The sequence below is a fragment of the Diorhabda sublineata genome, chromosome 7 (assembly GCF_026230105.1).
Source record: "Diorhabda sublineata isolate icDioSubl1.1 chromosome 7, icDioSubl1.1, whole genome shotgun sequence".
In the NCBI taxonomy this organism is placed as follows: domain Eukaryota; kingdom Metazoa; phylum Arthropoda; class Insecta; order Coleoptera; family Chrysomelidae; genus Diorhabda; species Diorhabda sublineata.
In genome coordinates this window covers 22,103,762-22,118,168 of record NC_079480.1, presented here as the reverse complement: position 1 = coordinate 22,118,168, position 14,407 = coordinate 22,103,762, and the positions used below count along the sequence as shown (strand labels likewise).

At 34.1% G+C, this 14,407-nt stretch overlaps 1 long non-coding RNA gene across 2 annotated transcripts; it reads left to right on the top strand.

Moving 5' to 3' along the window:
- LOC130446592 (uncharacterized) lies at positions 1-13,652 on the top strand. Of its 2 annotated transcripts, none has more exons than XR_008910166.1 (3): positions 1-89; positions 6,169-6,316; positions 13,469-13,652. It is a non-coding gene; the product is annotated as an uncharacterized LOC130446592 (long non-coding RNA). The 2 variants fall into 2 exon arrangements; XR_008910165.1 differs by having other exon boundaries at positions 7-184.
- Positions 13,653-14,407: the final 755 nt, after the last annotated feature.

Genomic DNA, 14,407 nt, shown 5'->3' with positions numbered 1-14,407 from the left:
AGTTATTCGAACAGGAAAATAAGAGAGAAGAACTACAGGTGAAAAAATCAAATTCTAACAAGAAAATAAGAGAGAGAGAAGAACTACAGGTGAAAAATGAATTTCCCTCAAACCATATTCGAATAAGAGAAAAAAACAAATGTGGATTTTCCTCAAAAACTGAGTTTTCTTTTTACTATTAAGGGTAAGGAGGAGGGTCTGTTGAGTACTTGGGCTTTTACACTCCGTATGCAGCGAACACCAACGAGCAGATACAGACATTGTTCGCCAGGAAAGGTTATGTTACTTACGGATAGACAGATAGTAATGATTTTTTTGAGTTTTTGTTTTTAAGACTCCAATTTTTACATCGGTTACCTTAAAAATGTTTTGGAATAATTATTATATTAAGGCTGCAACTATTTGTAATTGGCTACCTCAAAGATAATTATTTTCAAGGTTCTCATATATTTTCAAGGCTTCAACTGTGCAATTGGCTACCTCAAAAATTATTTTAATTTGGTTAGGAATTTTGGTTCAAGGCTCTAATATTTCCATATTAGCTACCTCAAATAAAATTTTATAAGGGATTTTGGTTTTGGAATAATTATTATATGAGGGCTCCAACTATTTGTAATTGACTACATCAAAAATAATTATTTTCAAGGTTCTCATATATTTTCAAGGCTCCAACTGTGCAATTGGCTACCTCAAAAAATATTTTAATTTGGTTAGGAATTTTGGTTCAAGGCTCTAATATTTCCATATTAGCTACCTCAAATAAAATTTTATAAGGAATTTTTGGTTCAAGACTCTAATATTTTTTTAGTTACCTCAAAATGGTATTAGGATTACTTTATTTTACAAAAAAAAGAGGCACCCGCCACCAATTTTTGTAGATCATTATCTGTGTTTTGAATCTTTTATTTATTTATAAAATTATTTTGGAATAAAACAACAAAAATCAATTTTTCAGTTTCTAAAAAGAGGCAATACCTATTTTTTCATAATTAATTGAAATGGATCTTTTATTGTGTTATCACCACCACTATCAGATCATTATTCATGTTTTGAATCATCTTATTTTTTACGTCTTACATTTATAGAATATTACAAAAAAAATTAAAATTTCAGTTTTTTGAATCCGTAAGGAATAGAATTGTGATCGGGAAGAAACTTTCTCTTTGTCGAGTTAGGCCGATATATTTTTGTACAATCACAAGTTACCACCTCATGCTCTTTCGTTCGTCTAATTTGCCTCGAAGCTACGCTTATAGGAGCCGAATCGTTTATTACCATTTCCCTTATAGAATCGAAATTTATGCGTTGAGCTGCAGAATAAGAAAGGGATATACCTTTAACTTTGCATACAACATAACCTGAACAGGTCTTATAAGCATAGTTTTTCGAACCCCCAGACACAAATTCCGTAATATATGCATCATGACCATAGGCCTCTAATTCATTAGTCATATCACCAATGAATTCACCTGTGGGAATGTCAGATTCTCCAGGTCTGGAAACATAAAAGTTAGAATCGGTGTCGTGGAAGACTACAAAACTGAGGTGGACAGTATAATGGAGCACATAACGTACAACAGTGATGCCATTATTCTGGGAAACCTAAATGCCAAGTCCCCAATGTGGGGATCACCTGTAACCGATGAAAAGGGTCAATATTGGGTAGAATGGATCAACGCTCGCGATTTGGTGGTTCTGAATACTGGAAATGAGCCCACATTTATCTGAGGAGAGAGCGAGTCCCTTATTGATGTCACCATAGCAACCAATCGTGTATCTCAAAGAGTAACCAACTGGGAGATACTTGATACCGAAACACTGACAGAGCACAGATATATCACATTCGAAATTAAAGTAAATAGAGCGAAGACCAAAACAACTTCAATAAGGCCCCTTATTGATTGGACCGCCTTTAAAGCCTGCATAGAGTTGCTTACCATTACTCCAGATGAAGTGAGTCATGAAACAGGAACCAAACTGATGCAGATGGCAAGCAAGAACAGCACGCAAAATCGAATTCCAAAGACTGAAACACCGTATTGGTGGAATGAAAACATTGCTGAAAAACGGTCACTATGCAACAGATTAAGAAGGGTACAACAACGTGCGGCGAGAATAAACAACCCAAACCGAGACGATATTGAAGCAATGAAAGAGGCGTACAAGACCAATAGAAGGGAACTCTGCTGCCTTATTAAGGAATCAAAGAAGAAACACTGGAACGACATATGCAAAGAACTTGATAATAATATATGGGGAGATGCGTATAAGCTAGTAGCAAAAAAGCTTAATACTCTAAAACCCTATGAGCTTGACATCGAAAAGAAATCCGAAGTGGAGATACCCTGAAAAGGAAGCTCCAGCCCCACCCTTCACGGCAAAAGAGCTAAGGAAGGTAGCCCAAGGTATCAAATGTGGAAAATCACCTGGAATTGACCAAATTGCCCCTAAGGCTATCAAAATAGTAGCAGATTGTGCCCCAGACTGGTTACTAGGCATGATGATCAAACTACTTCAAAAACAGGAATTTCCAAATGAATGGAAAGGTGCAAAGATGGTTTTAATACTAAAACCAGGAAAGTCAGCTGAGCTACCTAGTTCCTACAGACCACTCTGACAGAGGAGGGTTGCAAAAGTAGATTCTGCACCCTTGTCACAATTGACATTAAGAATGTTTTTAACACTGCATGTCACAGCCTGATTATCAAAGAGCTACAAAAAAGGAAAATATCGACATATCTAATAAACCTTGTTTCTAACTATTTAAGAAACAGAAAGCTGCAAATAGAAAAGAATAGGGAGGTGGATATTACGTCAGGTTTTTCCCAGGATTCCGTCATAGGCCCACTGCTGTGGAATGTACTATATGACGGCGTGCTGAGCTTAGAACTAACTCGTAATGCTGTAACAATAGGATTTGCTGACGATCTGGCGCTGATAGTCGGAGCAGAAAGCCAACAGACATTGGTTACTAACACCAACATGTGCCTGGAAAAAATAAATACCTGGATGAGAGACAACAAGCTTGCTCTTGCCCTCCACAAAACTGAGGCAATCCTACTAAAGGGTAAACAAAAGAGGGAGCAAATAAGCTTCAGCGTAGACGGAGTCAATATAAAGCCAGCAAAGAACCTGAGATACCTAGGTATAACCATTGACGAAAGTAGAAATTTTGGCAAACATATAGAAACAGTAACAAAGAAAGCAATAGAAAGGGTGTCCAAACTTGCTCGGATTATGCCAAACGTAGGAGGTCCTAGGCAAAGCAAAAGAGCAGTGCTGTGTAGTGCTATGCAAAATATTGTCCTATATGGAGCCCCAATATGGCAAAAAGCGCTTATGAGAAAAAAAGCACTATACTACGGTCAATAGTGCAAAGAGACATGCTGTTGTGTGTAGCCTCCGCCTTCCGAACTGTGTCTGGGGTAGCACTCCAAGTAATTACGGCTACGGTGCCCATGGATCTCTTAGCCCAGGAAAGAACATCCAAGTACAAATCGCTACAGAATAGCAACGAAGCTAGAGAAAGTTCCCTCACAACATGGCAAACTAGATGGGAAGGTGAGACAGTAAAGGCCCAATGGACCAAAAGGTTAATACCAGACATCAAGCCGTGGGTTAAGTGCGAGCACCGCCAGATAGACTACTACCTGACACAGGTCCTAACAGGACATGGCGTCTTTCGATGTTATGCAACAAGGAAAAAGATGAAAGACAAAGACAGCAGAGAGAAAGGAGCCCGAACTCCTAATCCCGAGAGGGGAAGGGAGACGTAGGGTAAAAGGAAACCACTGATAGCCCGTCACTCATGAAGTATGTTCCAGGAACGATGCCATAAGTGACAAAAGGGGCCGTAGACGACTAGAAGGACTCCAACCGTCCGAGCCCCTCAGCAAAGCAGGACTCCGCAGAAGTGGTGAATGTTTCCCAGCAAATTGCTGAGGAAGTGTGACAAGTCGTTATTAAAAAAAAATAGAGTACCCTCTCTTGCAGTTTTTCAAGGTAGCTGAAAAGTTTCAGACGCGCAAGATCTGTAACGTATGACGCTATAACAACATTAACAATTGGCAAAAGGTCGTAACATTCATCCATATATTCCCAATTAACAATTAACAATTAAAGTATTAAAGTGTTTACATTTATTAAAGGATTAGTCATCATAGAGAAGAATTCAACAGGTTGATTAACAATTGTTGTCTTTGGTTGATTCTCACGCTGAGCAAACTTACCCCAAAATGAATTTATCATAAGTTTAGCCAGGGAGCGCAAACCCGGGTTATTACAAATTTTATCAAATTCCAACTGAATATCTTCCCTTTGTAAAAATCTTTCTATATAACTATCTTTTTCCTTCTGTGTACGATAATTTTTTGTCCAGTCGGAGGACTCTTGCTTAATTTTAATAAATTTGTTCATCATTTCGGTAAACAATCCTGTTACATCCTTTCCAGCCTGAATTGTCTCATATGACCAAATTTCAAAAATAGTTTGTATTTTGTACCCCATTTCGAGCGCCTTTAAAACCTCTTCAATCACCCAAGTACCCTCTAACGAACGCTCTTCATCTGAATGTAGACATTCTCCTGAATTGAGATTTTCCCCACACACACGACAAAGAACGAACATTAACTTGTTATTCATTTTCATCGGTAAAACGGGGTGGAACAATTGATGAGGGGGAAGAATTTTACATTTAATGAGGCCACTAATTCTAGAAAGATCTATTGAGGAACATTCCTTATTAATGTAAATTTTTGGATATCCAATAGGAAACTTTCCATACTTACAAACCCAAGGATAAAGCGAACAAACATCTACATATTTAATTTTTTCCCCCTCCTTAGTTTTGTAGTATGTGTAAGTATTTCCAGTTCGGCCACCATAGAAAGCTTCTCTTAGATTTAGAGGTGATTGATTTAGAAGGGGATCTGAAAATTTCTACGGAAGACTTTATTGCATGCAGAAGCACACGTAGTAGCTTCCATGAAAGGGCATACATTTGTTCCGTGTAACATCAATTCTCAGAATTTAAGACATGCCTTGGTTAAAATTTCAACGTCTAAAATACAATATTTCACAATTTCCTTTTGGAAATCAACATAATTTTCCTAAACTTTTTCTGAATACCATTTTAGTACAGAATTTCTAGCGTTAAAAGATGAATTATCAGGGTCATAAAATTTAATATCAGGAATTGGTCCAACGTAACTTTGATTTTCACTGCGATCGAAGAGATGAGGAAAATACCCCTTTTCCTCTGAGAAATTGAAGGCGGCTGGAAGTTTAGACAAAGCCATCGGAAGAAAATTATAAGAATCCAGAAATTTAACTTTCCCTACAACCATCGAAATTAATTTTGTTCCTCGCATAATCAGATTGGTCAGGATATAATTTAAAATAAATTGATGATCAAATGCGCCTCCGTTATATGCGAGTATGACAATATTTTTAAATTTTTTGCGAAGACTTAACATATGATGCATGAACAGCGAAATCGGATCACTACATTTAACAACTTGTAATCTTAGACCACATTTAGAACAAATCTCTGTATCGGAATCTAGGCATTTATCATAACATTGACGAAATACACAAAGATATGGTTCATGTATACGTGAACCGTCATCAAGTACCCTTTCCTGTTGTGTTTCCAAATCATAGAAAACGAAAAGAAAATCTTTCAATGATGGAATACGATTATCAGGTTGGATGTAGCAAAGATGGCTTGAAGGCTGGTGTTTATTACAAATCTTACAAAAGGTTTCTCCACAGACATGTTTGCGTGTGTGTGGTACGATTTTAAAACACTCCTCGCAGGGACGTATCTGGTCGCAAATGCCATGCTTTATATGATTTTAGAAGCATACTTGTCCATGGAAAGATCTTTTGCAAGATTCACCATTAACCTTGATCTTGTCGGGAGTACAAACAGGTTTGCTGACATCCAGGGCAGGTTCCTCCACATCGATGATCCAGATTATTATTGTAAGGAACATGGCATTCCTTACAATAAAAACTACACGAAAACGCCGCAGTTGACGAAGTAATTACATTGTAATGGCCCTCATGGTAGAGTAAATGCAACGAAGAACCTTTGTCGGTACCTTCGAAAATGACGTCACGACCTTTTGACCCATAGTTGTAGACAATAATTTTATAATTTTTTAGATATTGTTGAAATTTTTGAAGTTCTGGTATTCCACATCTCTCGGAAGGAATGGCTCTCTGGCAGTCTGAAGTTTTCCAATATATCTCCTAACTTTAGTGTAGAGGGTATCTTTATCTACGTTAGCCATAGCGACGACAAGAGCACGAGGTAAGCACATATTATCTTTATTTTTTATAACAACAATACCACGAATATTCAAAGATGATTCATCAAAGTTGTTGTATCTTTGATGACGGCCCTTACCTACAGGCATACGTACAGACGTAACCCCCAAACAGAAAGTTTACTTATTGAGACCGGTCGAATTGGATTGATAGATGGATGAGATAACGTCCCAAACATCATCAACAGTCACTTCCGATGCACGTTTAAAAGGCATCCATCCATCACCCCTGGTAAAATCCTTGGAACAGAACGTAAAGCCTACTTTATCAGTAGGATTTAACCCCTCTGTCCCCTTTAAAACAATACCCTCGATGGCCTCTTTTACCCATCCAACAGGTTCTGTACCTTCGGGTATATTTTTAATCTTAAATTCGAGAGTTCGTCCCTAAACACCGAATTTACGAATTTTCAGTTTTCAATGAATCTTTAATAATAAAAAATTTTTCCATTTTTAAAAATTCAAAAAAAAAACAAAGAAAAGATAAAAACCAAACTCAAAAAAAAATTTCAAAATCAAAAGATGAAAAACTCAAAATTTTTTCAATTAATTTAAAAAAAAAATATGTAAAAAGCTTACCACTTTTCAAAAACAGAATAAACTCATTCAAAATTTTCAAAACAAGATCAGTCGCATCTGTTAAATAAGAGCAAACAGATAAGAATGATCTGTGACTGATCTCGCTCTCTTTAGTGATCAAAGTCTTTAACTACATTTTCTGTTATATATCTGGTTATAATCTATAGCTATATACATTCTGGGGCCACATAAAAGACAATTTTAACAATAAAGATATTTTTATTAGGAAACATTTAACAAAGATTTTTTATCGTCCAAACTACATTTCACAGAAATTAAGGGTATCTAAACATTGTCGTGTAATTTATTTCACTTGCATTTCGTAAACACCCCTTCAGAATGAGGATTGCTGCAGAATGTTGTGAACTGGTTTCCAACTTTCATTATATGTTTGACAATTTTGGAAGCGTAACCTTTTCTTCTGTGTTCTTCAAATGTATATATCAAATTTAGTAATCTGGGTACATTATGTTGTCCTAATGGGTCGAAATCACATCTTGATAACAGGGCAAAAGCTACAATTTCACCATTATTGTGTAAAATATAACATGATACTCTAGCTTCCTGATTCCATTGAACAATTGCAGGATCTTCCACATCTAAACGCGATATCTCATTGATGGCTCTTTTACCAACAAGAAATTCAATTTTTTCCATGTTATCGGTTCGAGAACTTTTCTTTGAATGATTTTTTGAATTATGATATTTTGTTTTTAATTCGTTATTGAGTTATGACTAAGAGTGTCACATCTTACTTTATAATAGAAAATTACTACTAAGAATTTAACAAATTACATTCTTTTTGCAGCGTTATTATTAAACTTGATTACTTTGTGGTTAAAATTATTTTTATCTCTTAGTTGCTTTTAAAATGTCACACAGTGAATATCTGATGAAAATTACCCTGGTATATTTCAATAGGACTTGTGCAGGTTACTTCTGTAAATATTGTGCAAAATGGTAGACTAGTGAATGTCGTTGAAGGGTGAATAGAGTCGGTTTTCGTGATGAAGTTTGTCTTGCCTCAAATTACGGTCTTGGTGATTTGTTACAAATACAAATATTTTGAAGTGAAGTTTTTTATTAATGAAAATAATATGGAGTCGGTGGAAAACGATGAAGCTGTTGATACTGCCTCTTATATATGGGAAGTTTTGTGTATACCTGCTGAGGAATAAGTAGGGTTTGCTACTATTAGTTGAATAAAATGTATTCGTAACAATGGACACGACGAGAACGTTGTAGCATTAGTACACGCTGATATATAGACGTACGTCGGAATTTATGTAATTCCTCTTCTTCTTCCCAAAAATAAGATCATTATTTTTAATATATATATATATATATATATATATATATATATATATATATATATATATATATATATATATCTACATAATAATTATCATAGTGATTGTTTCAGAGCATTATGTTCCACTTGCTTCTATTTTATAATAAATATTCAATAACAAATAAATTTATTATTTTACGTTATTATGCATAGAAAACCTTCGTACCTCCCTTAAGATTGCGGTAACTAACCCCGCTGGCAAGGGAAGGAATAGCACAAGCGCTAGAGAGGGTTTTTATGTGTAATAACGTAACTGAAATAAAGACCCATACTGAGATTTATTCTCACATACACCATTTCAGTTTTAAGTAAAGTAAATGTTATTAGCCGATATATCTTTGATGTTGTATACGTGTTGAATGTCGAAATATTTCACCTAACATCAACATATGATATATGAAAATCTTACTTTTGATTCTTTTTTTCGATTGGTTCAAACCGTGTGGAAACCCGTCCATTAGTTTCCAAGTTATTCGCCGATATAACTTTGATTTTGTATACAAGTTGAATCTCGAAATATTCCACCCAACCCCAACATATGGTCAATCAGAATCTTCCTTTCAATTCAAACTTTCTATTGGTTCATATCGTGTGGGATCCCGTCTACTAAATTGCGAGTTATTCACCGATATACAAAATGGCAGAAATAGCATATATCTTCCATATTAAATATGTGTTGAATCTCGAAACATCCCACCCAACCTCAACATATGATATTTCAAAATCTTCCTTTTGATTCAAACTTTCGATTGGTTTAAATCTCGTGGAAATTCGTCCATTAGTTTGCGAGTTATTCGCCGATATATCTTTGATTTTGTATACGTGTTGAATGTCGAAATATCCCACCTAACATCAACATATGGTATATCAAAATCTTCCTCTTGATACAATCTATCGTTTGGTTTGAATCGTGTGAAAATGCGTCCATCAGTTTCCGGGTTATTCGCTGATATATCTTTGATTTTATATACGTGTTGAATCTCAAAATACTCCACCCAACCTCAACAAATGATATATCAAAATCTTCTTTTCAATTCACTCTTTTGATCGGTTCAAACCGTGTGGAAAACCCTCTACTAGTTTGCGAGCTAATCACCGATATACAAAATGGCAGAAGTAGCATATATCTTCCATATTAAATATGTGATGAATCTCGAAATATCCCTCTTAACCTCAAAATATGATATATCAGAATCTTCCCCTTATTCCAATCTTTCGACTAGATCAAACCGTTTGGAAATCCGTCTACTAGTTTACGAGTTATTTATCGTTATACGAAATGGCAGGAGTAGCATATATCTTTCATATTAAATATGTGTTGAATCTCGAAATATTTCTCCTTACCCAGACATATGTTATATGAAAGATCCTCTCGATTCAATCTTTCGATTGGTTTGAATCGTGTGAAAATCCGTCCATTAGTTTGGGAGTTTATCACCTATATACGAAATAGCAGAAGTAGCATATATCTTTCATAATATATATGTGTTGAATCTCGAAATATTCCGCCTAGCCTCAACATATGCTTCAAGAAAATCTTCCTTTTGATTCAATCTTCCGATTGGTTATTAGCCGATATATCTTTGATTTTGTATACGTGTTGAATGTCGAAATATTCCACCTAATATCAACATATGATATATCAAAATCTTACTTCTGATTCCTTTTTTCGATTGGTTCAAATCGTGTGAAAATCCGTCTATTAGTTCCCGAGTCTTCCGCCGATTCACAAAATAGCAGAAGTAGCATATATCTTTCATATTAAATATGTGTCAAGTCTCGAAATATCCCACCTAACCTCAAAATATGTGATTTCAAAATCTTCCTTGCGACTCAATCTTTCGAATGGTACAAACCGTGTGGAAATCGGCCTACTAGTTTGCGAGTTATTCACCGATATACAAATTGGCAGATGTAATATATATCTCTCATATCAAATATTTTTTGAATTTCGAAATATTCCACCTAACCTCAAGATATGAGACATTAAAATCTTCCTTTCGATTCAATCTTTCGCTTGGTTTGAACCTTGTGGAAATCCGTCCGCTAGTTTGCGAGTTATTCACCGATATACAAAATGGCAGAAGTAGCATATAACTTTAATATTAAATATCTGTTGAATCTCGAAATATCACTCCTAACCTCAAAATATGATATATCAGAATCTTCCCCTTATTCCAATCTTTCGACTAGATCAAACCGTTTGGAAATCCGTCTACTAGTTTGCGAGTTATTTATCGTTATACGAAATGGCATGAGTCGCATATATCTAGTCTCAACATATGCTGCAAGAAAATCTTCCATTTGATTCAATCTTCCGATTGGTTTGAATCTTGTGAAAGTCTGTCCATTAGTTTGCGAGTCATTCGCCGATATATCTTTGATTTTGTTTACGCGTCGATTCCGTTGATTACACACGGTTGTTGAATCTTGAAATATTCCACTCAACCTCAACATATAATATATCAAATTCTTCCTTTTAGTTCAAACTTTAGATTGGTTCAAACCGTGTGGAAACCCGTCCACTAGTTTGCGAGTTAATCATCGATATACAAAATGGCAGAAGTTGCATATATCTTTCATATTAAATATGTGTTGAATCTCAAAACATTCCACCCAACCTCAAAATATGTCTCATAATTTTTTTTTAATCCAATCTTCCGATTGGTTCAGAGCGTGTGGAAATCTGTCTACTAGTTTGCGAGTTATTCAAAGATATACAAAAAGGCAGAAGTAGCATATATTTCTCATATTATATATTTGTTGAATCTCGATATATACAACATAAACTCCAGATATGAGATATCAAAATCTTCCTTTCGATTCAATCTTCCGATCGGTTCAAAGGGTGTGGAAATCCGTCTACAAGTTGGCGTATATCACCGATATACACAATAGCAGAAGTAGCATATATCTTCCATATTAAATATGTGTTGAATCTCGGAATATTCCCCTCAACCTCAATATATGATATATTAGAATCTTCCTTTTGATTTAATCTATCGATTGGTTTAAATTGTGTGGAAATCCGTCTACTAGTTTGCGAGTTATTTATCGATATACGAAATGACAGAAGTAGCACGTATCTTCAATATTAAAAATGTGTCGCATCTAGAAATACCCCACCCAACCTCAACATATGTCTCATAAAAATCCTCCTTTTAATTCAATCTTCCGATTGGTTCAAAGCGTGTGGAAATCTGTCTACTAGTTTGCAAGTTAATCACCGATATACAAAATGGCAGAAGTAGCATATATCTTCCATATTGAATATGTGTTGAATCTCGAAATATTCCACCTAACCCATATATATGTTATATCAAAATCTTCATTTTCATTCAATCTTTCGATTGGTTTAAATATTGTGAAAATCCGTCCATTAGTTTGCGAGTTAGTCGCCGATATATCTTTGATTTTGTTTACGAGGTGAATCTTGGAATATTCCACCTAACCTCAAAATATGATATGATAAAATCTTTCTTCTGATTCATTCTTTCGATTGGTTTAATCTTGTGGAAATCCGTCCATAAGTTTCCGAGTTATTTCGACGATTTATCTCTGATTTCGTATACGTGTTGAATCTCGAAATATTCCACCCAACCTCAACAAATGATAAATCTCGTTTTTCCTTTTAATTCTCAATTCTCCTTTTAATTCAGTCTTTCGATTGGTTTAAGCCGCGTGGAAAACCGTATACTAGTTGCGAGTTAACCATCCATATACAAAATGGCAGAAGGAGCATACATCTTTCATATTAAATATGTGTTGAATCTTGATATATACTACATAACCTCAACTATGCTATATCAAAATCTTCCTTTTGATTCAATCTTTCGATTGGTTCAAATCTTGTTAAAATCCGTCCATTAGTTTGCGAGTTATTCGCCGATATATCTTCTATTTTGTATACATGTTGAATCTTGAAATTTCCCACCCAACCTCAACAAATAATTGATCAAAATTTTCCTTTTAATTCACTCTTTTGATTGGTTCAAACCGTGTGGAAAACCGTCTACTAGTCTGCGAGTTATTCGCCGATATATCTTAGATTGGTAATAAGTGTTGAATGTCGAAATTTTCCACCCATTCCCGACATATGTTATATCAAAATATTCCTTTCGATTCAATTTTTCGATTGGTTTGACTCGTTAAAAAATCCGTACATTAGTTTGAGAGTTAATCACCTATATACAAAATGACAGAAGTAGCATATATCTTTCATATTAAATATGTGTTGAATCTCGAGATATTCCACCCAACCTCGGCATATGATATATCAAAATCTTACTTTTGATTCATTTTCTCGAACGGTTTAAATCGTGTGAAAATCCGTTCTTTAGTTTCCGAGTTATTCGCCGATATATCTTTGATTTTGTATAATACGTATTGAATCTCGAAATATTCCACCCAACCTCAACATATGCTATGTCAAAATCTTCCTTTTGATGATAAATCAAAATTTCCCTTTTAATTCAATCTTTCGATTGGTTCAAACCGTGTGGAAAACCGTCTACTACTTTGCGAGTTAATCACCGATATACAAAATGGCAGAAGTAGCATATATCTTTCATATTAAATATGTATTGAATCTCGGAATATTCCACCTTAAGCAGACATTTGCTATATCAAAATCTTCTTTTTGATTCAATCTTTCGATTGGTTCAAATTTTGTGAAAATCCGTCCATTAGTTTTCGAGTTATTCACCTATATACAAAATAGCGGAAGTAGCATATATCTTTCATATTAAATATGTGTTGAATTTTGAAATATCCTACATAACCTCAACTATGCTATATCAAAATCTTTTTTTTGATTCAATCTTTCGATTGGTTTAAATTTTGTGAAAATCCGTCCATTAGTTTGCGAGTTATTCGCCGATATATCTTTGATTTTGTATAAGTGTATAATTTAATATGAAAGATATATGCTACGATTTGCTTCGTTTTTTTTTCAAAATTAGATGATTTATGCTTTTAAAAGTAACTTAATTTATGTACATAAGGGGTTTCAATAAAACACATGTTTCATATTTTTAAAAATTAACTATCCTGCTTTATACTTATATTAATTTATTTGTTTATTTTTCTAAGTAAGTGTATAGTGTAGTGGGGGGAAAGAGAGTTTATTATTAATTTATACTTAATTTTTCAGAAATTAAGTATCCTGCTTCATACTTTTTATTAATTTATTTGTTTATTTTTGTAGAGCAAACGAACCATCTATTTTGAGGGTCCAATGAAAGGGGCGCCTCCTGATTTTAATTCATTGGGGGCGTCCCAGGATTTAGAATTTTCGTAAAGGTTGACGGGCCCTTTCTGGTGGTGTGGGCGTTAAAAACGTTAGTTCTTATTTTTATTTTATAAAAAAAATGAATTTTAACTATTATATTGTTTTGTAGATCATAGAAACCCACACCATTTTTTTGAAACTTTTTTTTTAAATAAAATATATTTAAAAATTTATTTGTTTTCTTTACCTGTGTGTTTTAATGATAAGGGTAATTTAGTGGATACAATTAAATTATGATAACGTTAATGTTATCAAGTATTAATATATAGTTTATTATGTTTTATGAAACAATAATATCAAAGAGGTAACACCCCATATTATCCAAAAGTACTAATATTTAGAAATGGTGACATCATCAACAATATCCATCAAGTATATCTCCACCGTAAGGACCAATGTTTTTGACGATTTAGCATCATATTGACATTTTAACGCTAAATTTGATGTTTTAGCATAATAATTGATATTTTAACACTAAATTTATCATTTTAAGGCTAAATTTGATGTTTTTATATTTTAATACTAAATTTGACGTTTTAGCATCATATTGACATTTTAGGACTAAATTTGACGTTTTAACGCTAGATTTGACGCTCTAGGTAACAGCCTTATTTTTTATCTAATTATGTTATAATTGTTAAACTCTTTCGCACCTCCTATTTCGTAATATTACTTAAATCTGGAATATAAGGTACAGATTTGTTGTTGTTGTTGAATAATACTTTTTTTGGCACACACACACACATGAAATAAAAAACTATTTTAATTTCATTTATTCTTTTATTTACAAGTCATCCAGATCATCCAACATTTTAAAACCATAATTTTCCAAAAGTATTAGATAAATTACATATT